The following is a 13,279-nucleotide window of genomic DNA, read 5'->3' as shown; positions in this document are numbered from 1 at the left end:
GGCCCTCTGGGGTGTCCCTTTAACCCTGGGTCTGGGGGGGGGCCTCCAGCACCACTCGCTCAATAGTCCCACTGGTGGACACCTGTCCCCAGCTGCCAGCTGCTGGTCCTCCATGCTGCCCTGTGGCCAAGGGGGACAGCCTATTCCTTCTGCCTCTCCTCCTTCCCAGACTTCTGCTCCCACTCACCCTCCTGAGGATGTCCTCTCCTCTCCCGTTTCCCTCCCCCAGGTCTAAAGCCTGAATCCCAGCCCTTGCTCAATGCCCAGTGACTTCAGGGTCACCAAGCCCCGTGGACACTTTGGGGCCTCATCTTTCCTGGCCTTTCAGCACCCTGGGACCCTGATGGTCATGTCCTCCTTGAGAGCTGTCCCGGGTGGCGCTCCTTGCCTCGGCTTCTGCACTCCCCTCCCCTCTGCTCTCCTCCCTCACGCGGCTCCTGGGGCCCCATCTGGAGCCCTCTCCCCTAGGCTGCACCGCCTCCACCCACTCGCCTCTGGACACCTGCTCCTTGGTTTCCGGCCCATCAGCAGCAGGGAAAACCCAGGAAGGACTCCCGTCCATCAGCTAATCTCGGTTCTCCTTCCTGTGTTTCTCTGGAATTGGCCTGGGCCTCCTCTCTGCTGTCAGCCCCTGTCCGGCCACCCACTGTCACCCACTGTCACCCAGGGTACCCGTCCCGCCCGCAGGTCAGCTTTGTCTTTGGGGCCCTTGACGCGACTCTCCATCTGTTCTGGGGGCACCAGTACCCATGGGCCTCCCTATCCCCTGGCCCCCCATCCCTGCAGCCCCGGAGCTGGGTTAATGCTGGTCCCGCTGCCCTGGGAGAGGTCGGTAGGCATCTGGGCATCTGCGCAGCCTCTGTCTGAAGACTCATGAGGAGGGGCTCCCAGGGGGGAGTGTGTGTGTCCCTACGCGCCCTCCAGACCTCTGTTCTTACCGGCCCACCCGAGACCCTGCCCCCAGAGCTAGCCTTTTGGTCCTGGGAATGGGCAGAAGGCAAAGGTCAGAGGCCAAGGTCAGAAATTCGGGCTCTGCCTGCCAGGGGGCTGCCTGAGCAGGGGGTGAGGGAGGGAAGGCTTCCTAGCTTGGTGCCCAAAGACCCCCTTTCTCTCCGCCTCGCCCTCGCCATAGCCTTCCTCCAGCTCCCCACCCTTTTCTGGGGGTGGGGCACCCGTGTGGGCGGTGCAGACTGGGAGGCTCCCCCTTCCATCCCCAGGGCAACCCGTGCTCTGCAGCCTTGGTCGGGTCCCAGGCTGAGTTAGAGTAAACGCAGAGCCCATGGAGTGGGACGGGGGCAACACCTGAACCGGGTGACAAGGCAGGATGGGACAGACGGAGGTGGGGGCCCTCCCCGGGCTGGGCCACCCCTATTTACAGAACTGATTCATGAGACATAAACAGAGCGGGAGCTGGGAATGGAGGGGGCTGGGCCTTCCCACGTCTGGGGGCCTGAGGGCTGAGGAAGGCGCCTGCCACCCACTGGGTCCCCTAGGGTCCTGATGGGAGTGGCCTGTCCCCAGAGGTATGCGGGCTCCTGTGTTGTTCTGGGGAAGGCTGGGGTGGGGACTGCCCTCCCCCTGCTTCTCCTCCCTCTCCCCTGGAATGCGGGCTCCATCTGTCTGCATTGCGGGTTCCGGAGAGAACGCCAGCAGGGCTTCATTCAGGACCTTGACCCAGCTTTAGGGAGCGTTATGGACCCACGAGGCCCAGCACCTGCTTGCCTGTCTGGGAGAACCAGACACCCGTCCTCCTGTTCTGGGGGGTGATGATAAACAGCAAAGAAAAGGGTGTCCAGACTGGGCAGTGGTGGACAGAAGTCCAGTGCAGAGGGACCCCGGGGTTGGGAGGACGCATCAGGGTTGAGAAGGTGGAAGGAAAAGGGGTGGTGGGTGGTGGTGGTCCCCGGCCAGACGGAGCCACTGTGGGCAGCCGGGGCGGTTTCTCCCGGGCGTCGGCACGGGCCACCCACACCTGACTTTGGATGTAGTTTTATACCCAGCTTTGTACTCCTTACCACAGCCTGTCACAACAGCGTCCCCCATGTCAGCCAGAGGCCCTGTGAGCACCCCCGTGCTTGGGCGCTCCGATCCGACAGATCTCACGCAACCATTCACAGGCCGCAGGAACCAAAAAGCGGGAAGACCCCAAGCGCACGCAGGTGGGCCCCAGGCTGTGTCCCCAGGCCGAGTCCGGTGCCTCTCTCTGAGATGGGGGCGGGAAACCAAGGGCCGGCAGCCACCCTGGCCAGATGGAGAACCCAGGGCAAGGAGGGCGCTGGAGGAAGCAGAACGAGATGTCGAAACTGTGGGCACACGGATTCCCCGGCAGTGACGGCAACAGGCCAGGTTGGAAAACAGAACGAGAAAGAGCCCATGTAAAGTAAAACTATAATACCGGAAATTTTCAAAATCTAATAGAAGGGTTGAAGGGTGAGTTGAGGAAGTCTCGCAGAAGACAGAACCAAACCCCATGAGATGGTCGGTGAGCGCCCGGGCCCTGAGGAGGGCCCGCACCTGAGTGACAGGCGCCCCTTGGCCGCGGCAGCTTCTGATGGGCGCGGGGTGAGGGGGCCGCATGGACACTGCCCAGTTTACATATTTCCTTTTAAAAATATGTGAGATGTCTCGAACTAAAAAGGTACAGAAAACATCAGTTGCCTGAAGAAAGAAAATGTCAGGGGCACTGGGCGCACGGCTCTGATCTCAGAGTTGTGAGTTCGAGGCCCACGTGGGGCGTAGAGATGATGTCCAAAAACCAAGAAAGAAGGAAAGAAAATGTCAAAGGTGCCTTGGAAGTGCCCACTGTTGCCTCCGCTGCCCGCGTCCCGCGGAGAGTCCCGCCGCCTTCAACCGCTTGCTCCCTGTGTCCGTGCCCCCGGCCTCTGAGCGTCCAGTTGAGGCACGGTATCGGGAGCGTGGACTGCGGGGCACGGCGTGGCCGAGTCTGCTGACTCGCCCGCTCCACGCTACGTCTCCGAGGCCCAGTCGTGTCAGTCCACGTGGTGCTGGCTCATTGCTTGTCCGCGTGGCTGCCTGGCCGCCGGGGTGAGGGGAAGACCCCATTCCTGTGGCTGTGGCCGCCGGTGCCCCTCTGGGGCTCTTCCTCCCCTCTCCCTCCTCTCCTTTCCTCCCCGGCCCTGGCCCTGCACAAGCCTCCCCCGCCGTGTGCAGGGCGGTCTGTTCTCAGCCCGCAGCGCCCCGCCACCGCCACCGCCACCGTGCTTTATTTTCATGTATGCGTACGCGCCGGTCTCTCCTGGGAGTTGAAAGTCAGGTTTATCGAGGCCTCATTTACATACGCAGAAGCTTACCCTTGAGAAATGTACAGTTCAGTGGTTTTGACAAACACCGTCCCGTAGCCGCCGTGATCAAGATACGGAACATTTTATCGCCCCACGTCCCTCCCGAGCCCCCGGCCGCCCCCGGGTGACTGCGTCGGGCGGGTCTGCCTCTCCGGAAATATCCTCTAAATGGACCGTGTGGCCTTTTGTGCCTGGCTTCTTTCCATGTGTCACCAAGCCTTGGAGGCTCCTCGCCATCACGGCACACGTGGGCCATGACTCCGCTTCTCCGCTCCCCAGCCTGCGGACCCCTGAGGCTTTGGGCTTTGGGCGCTCGGTGCCCGCGGCCTGGCGGGGGCTGCGCAGGTCTCAGGTGGCCGTGCATGGTCCCTCCTCCCCCAGGAAGCACTTTAAGAGAAACCGCCGGGGAACCCAAAGGTGGGGGGCAGGCAGCCCGCGGAGCGTCCGACTCTTGGTTCATCTCGGGGTGATCTCAGGGTCGTGGGATCGAGCCCCACAGCAGGCTCCATGCTCAGCTCATAGTCGGCTGCAGATTCCCTCTCCCTCTGCACCTCCCTCACGCTCACTGTCTCTGAAATAAGTAAGTAAATCTAAAACACACAAATAAGAGAGAGAAGCGGCCAGATTCTTAGAGAGTGGCTGCTCAGCCCAAGGGCTGCAGCCACCCCGGCCCTCCCTGCCGGGGTGCATTTCCGAGCCATTCTAGCAATGGGCACAGGCTCGGTGCCGGGGACCCCGGAACGAGCGGGGTGGCGTCTCTACACGTCTTTGATGAATCATCTCTTCAAACCTATTTCTCCTTGAAAAAATTGGCTTTTTTTGTAATCGAGTGATAAGAGTTCCTTACACTTTCTGCACACAAGTCCCTTACCAGACACTTGGTGTGCGGGGATTTGCTTCCAGTCCGTGGTCATCTGTCCTCCAAATCCTCGATGTCTTTCAGAGATCAGAGGCTCTTGATTCTGATGAAGTCTAAACACCAAGTTCTTCTCTGACGGCTTGTTTTTCCTATGCCCCATCTCAGGGATCTTCGCCTGACCCGCGGTGGCCAGGCTGCTCCCCGCTCGCCGCAGGTGTGATCGCTTTGACGCCGAGCATTCCGGTCTGTGATCGGTGCTAATTCTGCGTCCGGTGCAACGGGAGTTTTGTCTAGTTTGTTGGGCAGACAGGTCCAGCTGCTCCCACGCCATTTATCGAAAAGATGATCCTTTTTGGGCGGCTCAGGTCATGATCCCAGAGTCCTGGGATCAAATCCCGCCTCGGGCTCCCTGCTCAGCGGGGAGTCTGCTGCTCCCCCTGCTTGTGCTCTCTCTCTGTCAATGAATAAATTAAAATAATAATAATAATAAAATAAAATTTTTTAAAAATATGTTTTTCATAAATTGACCTTGTATCCTATGATCTTGCTAAGCTCACTTACTGGTTCTGGTTACGTTGGTAGATTCTTTGGGTTTTTCTGCAGAGGGGAATGTGCAGGCTGAAGAAGGGAGACCCTCCTGCTCAGTCTGAGAACGTTCCGTCCACTCCTAGTTTGCTTGGAGGCTTTTCTCTTCTTTTTTCTTTCCTTTTCTCTTTTTCTTTCTTTCTTTTTCTTTCTTTCTTTCTTTCTTTCTTTCTTTCTTTCTTTCTTTTTCTTTCTTTCTCTGTCATGCATGGATGTTGCATTTTATCAGCCTTTTATTTTTTACGAGATGATCTGATTTTTCTCAGTCTGTTGCTGTGGTGAATTACGCTGATTTTCAGACCTTGTACCAAGCTTGCGTTCTGGGTTAAATTTCATTGGTCATAAAGTATCCTTTTCGTGTATTTCTGGATTTGATTTGCTAAGATTTTGACAAAGATTTTTGTGTCTCTACCAATTATGGATATTAGCGTGTCATTTTATTTATTTTTGTAATAAAAGTGTCTGGTTTTGGTATCAGGAAAATGCTGACCTCATAAAGTGAGCTGGAATGTGTCCCCTTCTCCTGTTTTCTGGAAGTTTCTATGGAAGAGGTGTTATCACTTCCTTAGAAGTTGGTAGAATTCACTAGCGGAGCCATCTGGGCTTGGAGCTTTTTGTGGGCAGGGTTCTAACGAACTCAGTTGCTTTAACAGACACAGTGCTGTTTTCCTAGATATTACCGCGTTGCTGTGAACATGGTGCTGAATTTCAGCACGCCTTGTGGGACGTAAGTCTTCCATCGCTGCACATCGTCACCAACACAAGGCTCTCTTGTTCTTAAGTGTGTGCACGTTGAGTTTTCTTAAAGCACAGAGATGCCGGGTCACTCCTGGCGGCAGGTGCTGCAGGTGGGCCGAGGGACGGTCCACGCCAAGGCCCCCTCCTTCGGGAACCCCTGCCGGTTCTGTTTCTGCTGGACCCTGTCAGGGGACTTCTCTCCCAGCGCGGCTCTTCCGTTGTGCAAACGTTAGCCCAGGCTCCAGGAACCAGTGTGGGGGCCAGAGCTGCTGGTCTTCCCCCACATCCAGGACATGGAGGCTCCTTCACGTGTGCAGACTTGCTTGTCTGTACGGGTGTGTGCGTGTCCGTATGTGTCCATGTGCATGTGTGTGTGTGTCCGGGTGTGTGTGTGTCTGTATGTGTCCGTGTGCATGTCCGTGTGTGGCTGTGTGTGTGTGTGTGCGTGTGTGTCTGTGTGTGTGTGTGTGCGTGTGTGTCTGTGTGTGTGTCCGTGTGTGGGTGTGTGCGGGGGTATGTCTCTGTGTGCGGGGGTGTGTGTGTGCACATGTGCAGGTGGAAGGCCCTGGGCTGCTCGGCACCCTCTCTGAGTCTCCAAGGAGACGGTCGGGCAGCAGTGAGGTTACCGAGGAGCTATGGTGAGGCGCCTCCATGCACCCCGGGAAGGCCCTGGCTGACCTTCAGCCCTGGGTCAGGCGTGGGGGCAGTGATCTGTCCCTGTCCGTTTGCACAGGTCCAGCACTGCGCAGGAAGGGCACAAGCCTCAGATCCGTCTGCAAAGGAGATTGTGCCACCAGAGAGCCAGGTGGCAGTGGGAGTCCTGGCCACTCAAGGCTGGGAGCGGAAGTGCGGGGTGTGTGCCTGTGGCTGGGGTGAAGTGTCCTTTGAGGCCCTGGTGCCCGCCAGGCCTCCCCCCACGCTGCAGCCTGGGAAGGCTGGGACAGGGTTTGGGCCTCAACCCTCCGTCCCCCTGCCCCCGGGCTCCTTTCCGTCTTCATCCTCCTGACCTGCCTTCTCCACACCCTCCCCTGATTGTGGTTTTTGGTTATAAAAGAAACACCGGCCGGTGGCCCCAGGATGCTCTTCCCGCCCAGCTGCCACAGTTCCTCCAGGCTGCATGCTGCCCTGAGCACTCTTTCAGGGAAGGTAAATTGAGGCACAGAGCAATTGAATAATGCAAGCGTGCCCAAGGACCCCCAGGAGGTGGGGGCTGCAGGAGCCCAGAGCCCACGTAGTTGACCTGCAGGGACTCTGGCCCCTGAGAGCAGGCTCTGTGGAGGGCTGTGGTCTCCGCCCCCATCTTGCAGATGGGGGGCCTGAGGCTTGGGAGGTGAAGTGGCTGCTGCAGACGTGCCGCTGCCCCCAGGGCCTGTCCCGGGGGAAGAGCCTAGGCCCCTGTTTGCAGGAAGGGGGCCTGGACCAAGGAGAATGGCATCATCCCTTCACGGCCATCGTTCTCTCCCCGAGTGACCCCCATCCTCTGGGAGGATGCCTGGGTCCTGGCCTCCGTCTCGGCCGGCTGCCTCTTGCCCCGAGCCACCACCCAGGTCATTAGGCTCTGCAAAGTCACATTAGGTGTCAGCCACTGTGGCTGGATCAAATCAGGCCACTTAGAGGGACGGAGGCGGTGGGAAGGGGCCCTCGGGCCGCCAGCTCTCGGGGCAGGTTCAGGTCAGTGACAAAGCAGGGGGGCTGGGGCCGGTGCCACTGGCAGGGGAGGCAGGGGGACAGGTGGTGCCTGGGCTCAGAGGAGGCAGCAGGGCTGGTGGCCCCTAACCCAGGAGCTCAGGGTGTGATAGGGACAGATGAGCCTCAGGCCCCCCAGCTGGGTCATCAGAGCCCAGGCGATTAGGACAGGAGAAGGGATGGCCCCGGGCTCCTGCCCAATGAGCCAGGCCAAGTGGCCTGGGGGGGACGAGGAGGCAGGGAGGAGCGAGATAAGGGAAGACACTGGAGGGATCAAGGCTGGCGGTGCACTGGGTCGGGATCGCCGGGAGCCACAGCACTTGTGGGTCGGCCCCACTGCCCCCTAGCGCACCATGGGGCTTACAGCCTACCACAGCTCCCTGTGTCCCGGGCCTGGCCCCCCTCAGTGGAACACAGACAGCCCGCACACTGGCCCCTGCCTTCCTCTCTCGTCTCAGAAAGGTGAATCGACGCAACCTGGGGCCAGGAGGCTGGGGTTACCTGCCACTCCGGTCCCTCGTGGGTTGTGGGCAATGGGGGGGGACAGCTGCTCACCTGGAAGGGACTGGCCTGGGCCACAGGCCACTGGCCACACCTCTCCAGCATTTGAGAGGTGTGGGGTAGTTTTAAGGAGTGGGCATTACCCGCAGGAAGCCCTGAAGTCAGCGAGTGGGAATTCGGGGCAGCAAGACCTGGAGGTGCCCTGTTAGGGCCAAGCTGAGTCCCCCCAGATATGTGTGGAAGTCTAACCTCCAGTACCTCAGGGTGTGACTATAATTAAGGTAATTAAGGTAAAATGAGGTCATAGGGTGGGCCCTGACCCAGTATGACCGTGTCCTTCTAAAAAGGGGTTAGAACACAGACTCACGTGGAGGGATGGCCACGTGAGGCCGCGGGGACAGGCCCCCCCTGGAGCCGAGGGGTGAGGCCAGATCGCAGGCCGGATCGCAGGCCGGGCTCTAGACGGAGAAACAAGTGTCTGCTGTGGGAGCCCCGCCGGGGCAGTGCTGGTGGCCCTGGGACGCCCAGGCAGGCCTCATACCAGGTGCTCCATGTCTGCTCCAGGGAGCAGGTCTTACTGGAAATCACACCCCAGATTTGATGGAAGGTGGTGGGGCCACAAAGAGCTGCCAGTTATGCCTCAGCCCGCCTCCCACGCTGATGTCAGGGCCCTGAGAGCAGAGGAGACCCCACGCTCCCCGGTGGGACAGCTACCAGAAGCACTCGAGACCCCAGCTTTGATTCCCCGAAGCCCCCAAGCAGGCAGCCCACACGCCCTCGCTAAGGAAACCAGCCTTGCGGGTCCAGGCCCTGCAGACCTCTCCCCCCAGCCTCCCTGCCTCCCCTCTGGGCTGCGACCAGTCAGGAGGGGTGAGTCTTGCTTGCTGAGCAGCGGGGCCCCCCACAGGCGGGAATGAATCATTATACAAGGAGCGGCAGCCAGGCGGCTGAGGTCCAGCAGCCCCAGGAGAACACGCATGGTGCGCTAGGGGGCAGTGGGACCGACCCACAAGTGCTGTGGCTCCCGGCGATCCCGACCCAGTGCACCGCCAGCCTTGATCCCTCCAGTGTCTTCCCTTGTCTCGCTCCTCCCTGCCTTCTCGTCCCCCCCAGGCCACTTGGCCTGGCTCATTGGGCAGGAGCCCGGGGGCCATCCCTTCTCCTGTCCTAATCGCCTGGGCTCTGATGACCCAGCTGGGGGGCCTGGGAGGAATTAGGCTGGTGGGAGGAGTTTATGGATAGGAGGCACTTTCCAAACCCAGGCAAGGGTGTGCGCCAAGAGTGCCGGTGGGCCTCTGGAGCGGCTCCTGGAGGCGGGGGTGGGGGGNGGCTCTGGACCCTCCTTAGGCCAGGGTGGGTGGTAGGTCCCTCCAGAGCTGGGGTCCCTCGTGTTCCCGTGGGATGCCAGGGCCCCAGATGGCCCAGCAGCCGGCAAGGCAGGGGTGGTGGCCAGGGGTTGTGACGCATAGGCGTCCAGGACGCGGTGTCCTAGCAGAGTGCGTTAGTTACCGACTGCTGCCTAACAAATTATCCGAGATCCAGCCGCTTACAGCCGCCACCTACCGCCTCCCACTCTCTGTGGGCCAGGAATCTGGGTCAGGGTGTCAGCTGGGGCTGCAGGGCTGCGGGGCCCCCTCCAAGCTCCCCCACGTGGCTGTCAAAGGCCTCGGGTCCTTGCAGGCTGCTGGCCAGGGACAGTGGTTCCTTCCTCGGTGGCCTTCCCGGCAGGCAGCAAGCAAGACGGCAGCCAGCTCCCTGAGGAGCGTGTGGGGAGAGGCAGGGCAGGACCGAAGCCAGTCTCTCTACAACTGGTCGGGGAGGGGACATCCTGTCACTTCTCCTTTTGGTCCGAGGCAAGTCAGTGAGTCCAGTCCCTGCTCCAGGGAAGCACATGTCACAGGGCACGGACGCCAGGATGGGGTCATGGAGCAGCTTAAAGACCACCACTCCAGGGAGAGACGGGTACTGCTTGGCCTTCGCATCCCCAAAAGATCAAGAGTGGGTGACCCCCCAACAATGTTTCCCACATGAGCCTGGCCTCGGGCAGTGGGACGCTGGGGAGGGGAGGCCCCTCAGGCCTTTCCAGGACTGTTGATAAAGGTCTGCGCCAGTCCTGGAGCGGGACCCCCAGAGTACCACGGGGCTTCCCTGCTGGGAGGGCACTGCAGACACGGTGGGGTCCCCCTTTGGGTTCCCCTCAAAGACGGAAGACGTAAGGCAGGCTCCTCAAAATGGCAAACCTGGACTGCCTCGTGCGTGTCCCCGGAAGACGTGAGAGCAGGGCCTCAGACATTCACGGGGGAGGACTCACGAGCGTCAAAAGGTGGGAGCAACCCAAGTGTCCGCTGATGGATGAGTGGATGAGTGGGGTCCATCCACGTGATGGAATATTATTCGGTCTGAAAAAGGAAGGCCTTTCTGGCACCGGCTACAACGTGGATGGACCTTGCGGACAGGCTCAGTGACCTCGGCCCATCACAGAACAAACACTGTGTGATTCCACTTACATGAGGTCCCCGGACGCCTCACCTTCGTAGAGACAGAAAGGATGGGGGTGCCAGGGCTGGGGGATCGGTGTTTATGGGGACAGAGCTCCCGATGGGAAGATGAGGCAGTCCTGGAGCTGGACGGCGGTGGTGGCGGCACAAGAATGTGAACGTGCTCAGGGCCACTGAGCCGGCCACGTGAACACGGCACATTTCCTGGTACGTGTCTGTGGCCACGCTACGATTTTTTAAAGACTTTACGATGCAGCGTGGCGGTACCCGCCATGCCCATGCACGAAACCAGCTGCGCTGCGGCCTGCCGCGCTCCCCGGAGCAGACGCTCCTGTCCTGGGAGTCCGGGCACAGCCTCCAGCTTCAGGGACGGACCTGGCGGGTGCTCTTTTGTCCTCATGGCCAGGGAGGCAGCTCGCGCTCTCCGCAGCGGGACCGCGCAGCACAGTCACTGCTGGCCCGAGATGCCCTGCTGTCACCAACGGTCCCAGTGTTTGAAATGGGCCACATCAGGGAAGCTCAAACTGGTGGAGGAATGAATGCGCCACACTGAATGGCTGAGGGCCCGGCTTCAGGATTCGCTTGATCAGGGCTGTGGTTCTGTCTCTGGGACTGTGTGCTCTGCCCGCTCCGTGTGTTGGCTTCACCCTCCAGCTGCTGCACCAGTCTTGCCATGTGACCCACAGGCCACGCACACACACAGCAAGTGCAGGTGCCTCATCGAGACTAAGCTGCTCTTCCAGTGCCCGGTCCCACGAGTCTTCAGCCCTGACTCACCCTGGGGAAGGAGCCCGGAGCCCCCAGAACCACTCTTCGCCCAGAAGCGTGGAGCCGTGCCCTGCCCGCGTGGGAGTTCACTAGGGAACTCTGAGCCTTCCAGGGGCAGACAGCGGGACCCGGAGTCCTACCTGACCCTGATCCCCAGGAGGGAATGGCCCACAGAGCCCACAGAGGCCAGGCCTCCAGGGACCACAGGGGTCTGGGGCCAAGCCTGGGCGCTGGGACCTGTCATGGGAGGTGGGGATCCCCGAGAAAGAATCACCTGCCTTGTGTTTGCCACCAAGTGTGGCCCCTGCAGCAGCCTTTGGGGGCAAAGCAGGCCTTAGTGGCTGGTCCTCCAATTCCCCTCACGGGAGCCCTTGGTATAGGATGCTGGGGAGAGAGGGAGCCCCATGGTGGTCTTGGTCTCTCCAGTAAGCCTCATGGGGTTCGGAACTGTCACTTCGAAAAGGATGCCACATTCGGTTGGCTCCCCGAGGGTCGTACACAGGGCAGGAGGGGGTGGTGCAGAGACCCCAGGGGCCCACGCTGGAAACAGCCGGGTCCCTCTCTGCACCCCTCCACTGCACCTGCCCCCAAGGCCTGCAATTACGTGGTCCTCCGCACCCTCTCCCTCCGGCCCCGCATCCCACTGGAACCCACGACCACACTCCCCAAACCGTTCGCCCGAGACAGCCAGAGCCGTCCTCCACACTCTGCCCCAAACTTGGGGGTGTCCCTCCCGCTGCACACTCCCCACTGTCTCCAGCTGGAGTCTGGAGAGACAGACATGTTCCTGGCTGGACAGACAGCCTGTGTGGTCTGGTATGTCCCCCTACCTTCTTCTCCCAGGTGGGCTACCGGCCACCCAAATGTCCCTCGCCCTGCCTGTCCCCCCTTCTCAGGTGGCCTCTCTGTAGTCCGGCGCTGGCGTCTGTGTGGGAATCACTTCGGGGCCCTGGGATCCTAGCTGGGCCCCTGGATCACCTGCCCAGCATGGGCTGCTGGGGATGCGGGGGGGCCGTGGGCCGGGAGCCCACTCCCACCCTCTCTGCACGACCCACCTGGGCCCCAGCTCCCCGCCTGAAGGCCGGGCCTGGGTTCTGTAGTTTTGGATTTTCCAGAACACTATTGTTCCCAGGCAAACCCGGAAATCATTCCAGTAGATTTTCCCTTTGCCTGCCCCTCTTCCATCCTGGCAGCCGCGTCCTCAGCGGCCTGGGCCCTGCTGGGGAGCACCTCGCCCAGCCCACTGGCGCACACTTCTGGGTCATGACCCCGGCCCTGGCCCGCTCCAGCTCCTGGGCTTCCCGGCCATGGGCGCCACGTGGCTGCCATCTAGTGGCCACCTCAGGGGTGACAGGCTTTCCCCGGCTGCGCAGACCGGCTCACCCCCACCCAGCTCCTTCTCCCAGCCACTGATTTGTTTGCCTAGCAAATGACAGTGGGCTCTGCTTAGACGGGCCTGGCGGGCCTCATGGCTAGAGGGGCACAGCCGGGGGAAGCACTCGGTCCCACTGCTCGGGGACCCACCTCCCGGCAGGATGGGGGCCAGAGGCGTACCAACACCACTGGGCAGCGGGCAGGTGGGATGCAGGGACGGGCTCTCCCTGCCGCTCTGCCCGGGGCCCACCTTCTCCTCCAGCCTACGGGGGTAGTGGACTCCCCAGAGGGGAGGGGCGGTGGCTGGAGTTGCAGATGGACGCAGCTGTCTTCCAGGGGCCCCAGCTCCAGCCGTCCCTCTGTCCTTCTCGCGGCCACCGGCCATGTCCTTTTGTCTTTTTCCTTTTTTTAACAGCTTATTGGCTCACCGTCCCGTTCACGCCTTTCAAGCGCACAGTCACTGGGTTTAGGACAGGCTCGGGGACGTGTAGCCGCCAGGTGGTCACGTTCAGAACCCACCTGCCCAGGCCCGGGCACGGCTGCACACGCTCTGTCCCCGGGGACCTGTCAGAGGGATCGGGCACTGTTCACCTCCTGCATCTGGCTCATCCCGGGGGGGATGGCTTCACCGTCCACCCCCGCTGTTGCATGTATCAGGATGTCCTTCCGCGGGACAGACGGCCATGGTGTGTGTATCCATTCATCCTCTCAGGGGCACACGGGCCCCCTTCACTTTTTGGCGATGGTAAGGGGACGGCGACCCCGTTGGGAGAGTTTCCCGCAGGGCCTATCACCTCATCTCTCCGGGACGGCCCTAGAGGAGAGGAGCTGTGGGTCAGAGGGCTGCTCGGTGTTCACCTGAGGAACTGCCACCCAGGGGAAGCCTCGTGCTCCCCTCCGGGACCCCGGCCCTCATCCAGACCCTCTGACGGACGGCGTCTGACACGGAGCCCGACACGGAGCCCTGC

This window comes from Ailuropoda melanoleuca, chromosome 13, assembly GCF_002007445.2.
Source record: "Ailuropoda melanoleuca isolate Jingjing chromosome 13, ASM200744v2, whole genome shotgun sequence".
Taxonomy (NCBI): domain Eukaryota; kingdom Metazoa; phylum Chordata; class Mammalia; order Carnivora; family Ursidae; genus Ailuropoda; species Ailuropoda melanoleuca.
This window is presented reverse-complemented; position numbering follows the sequence as displayed.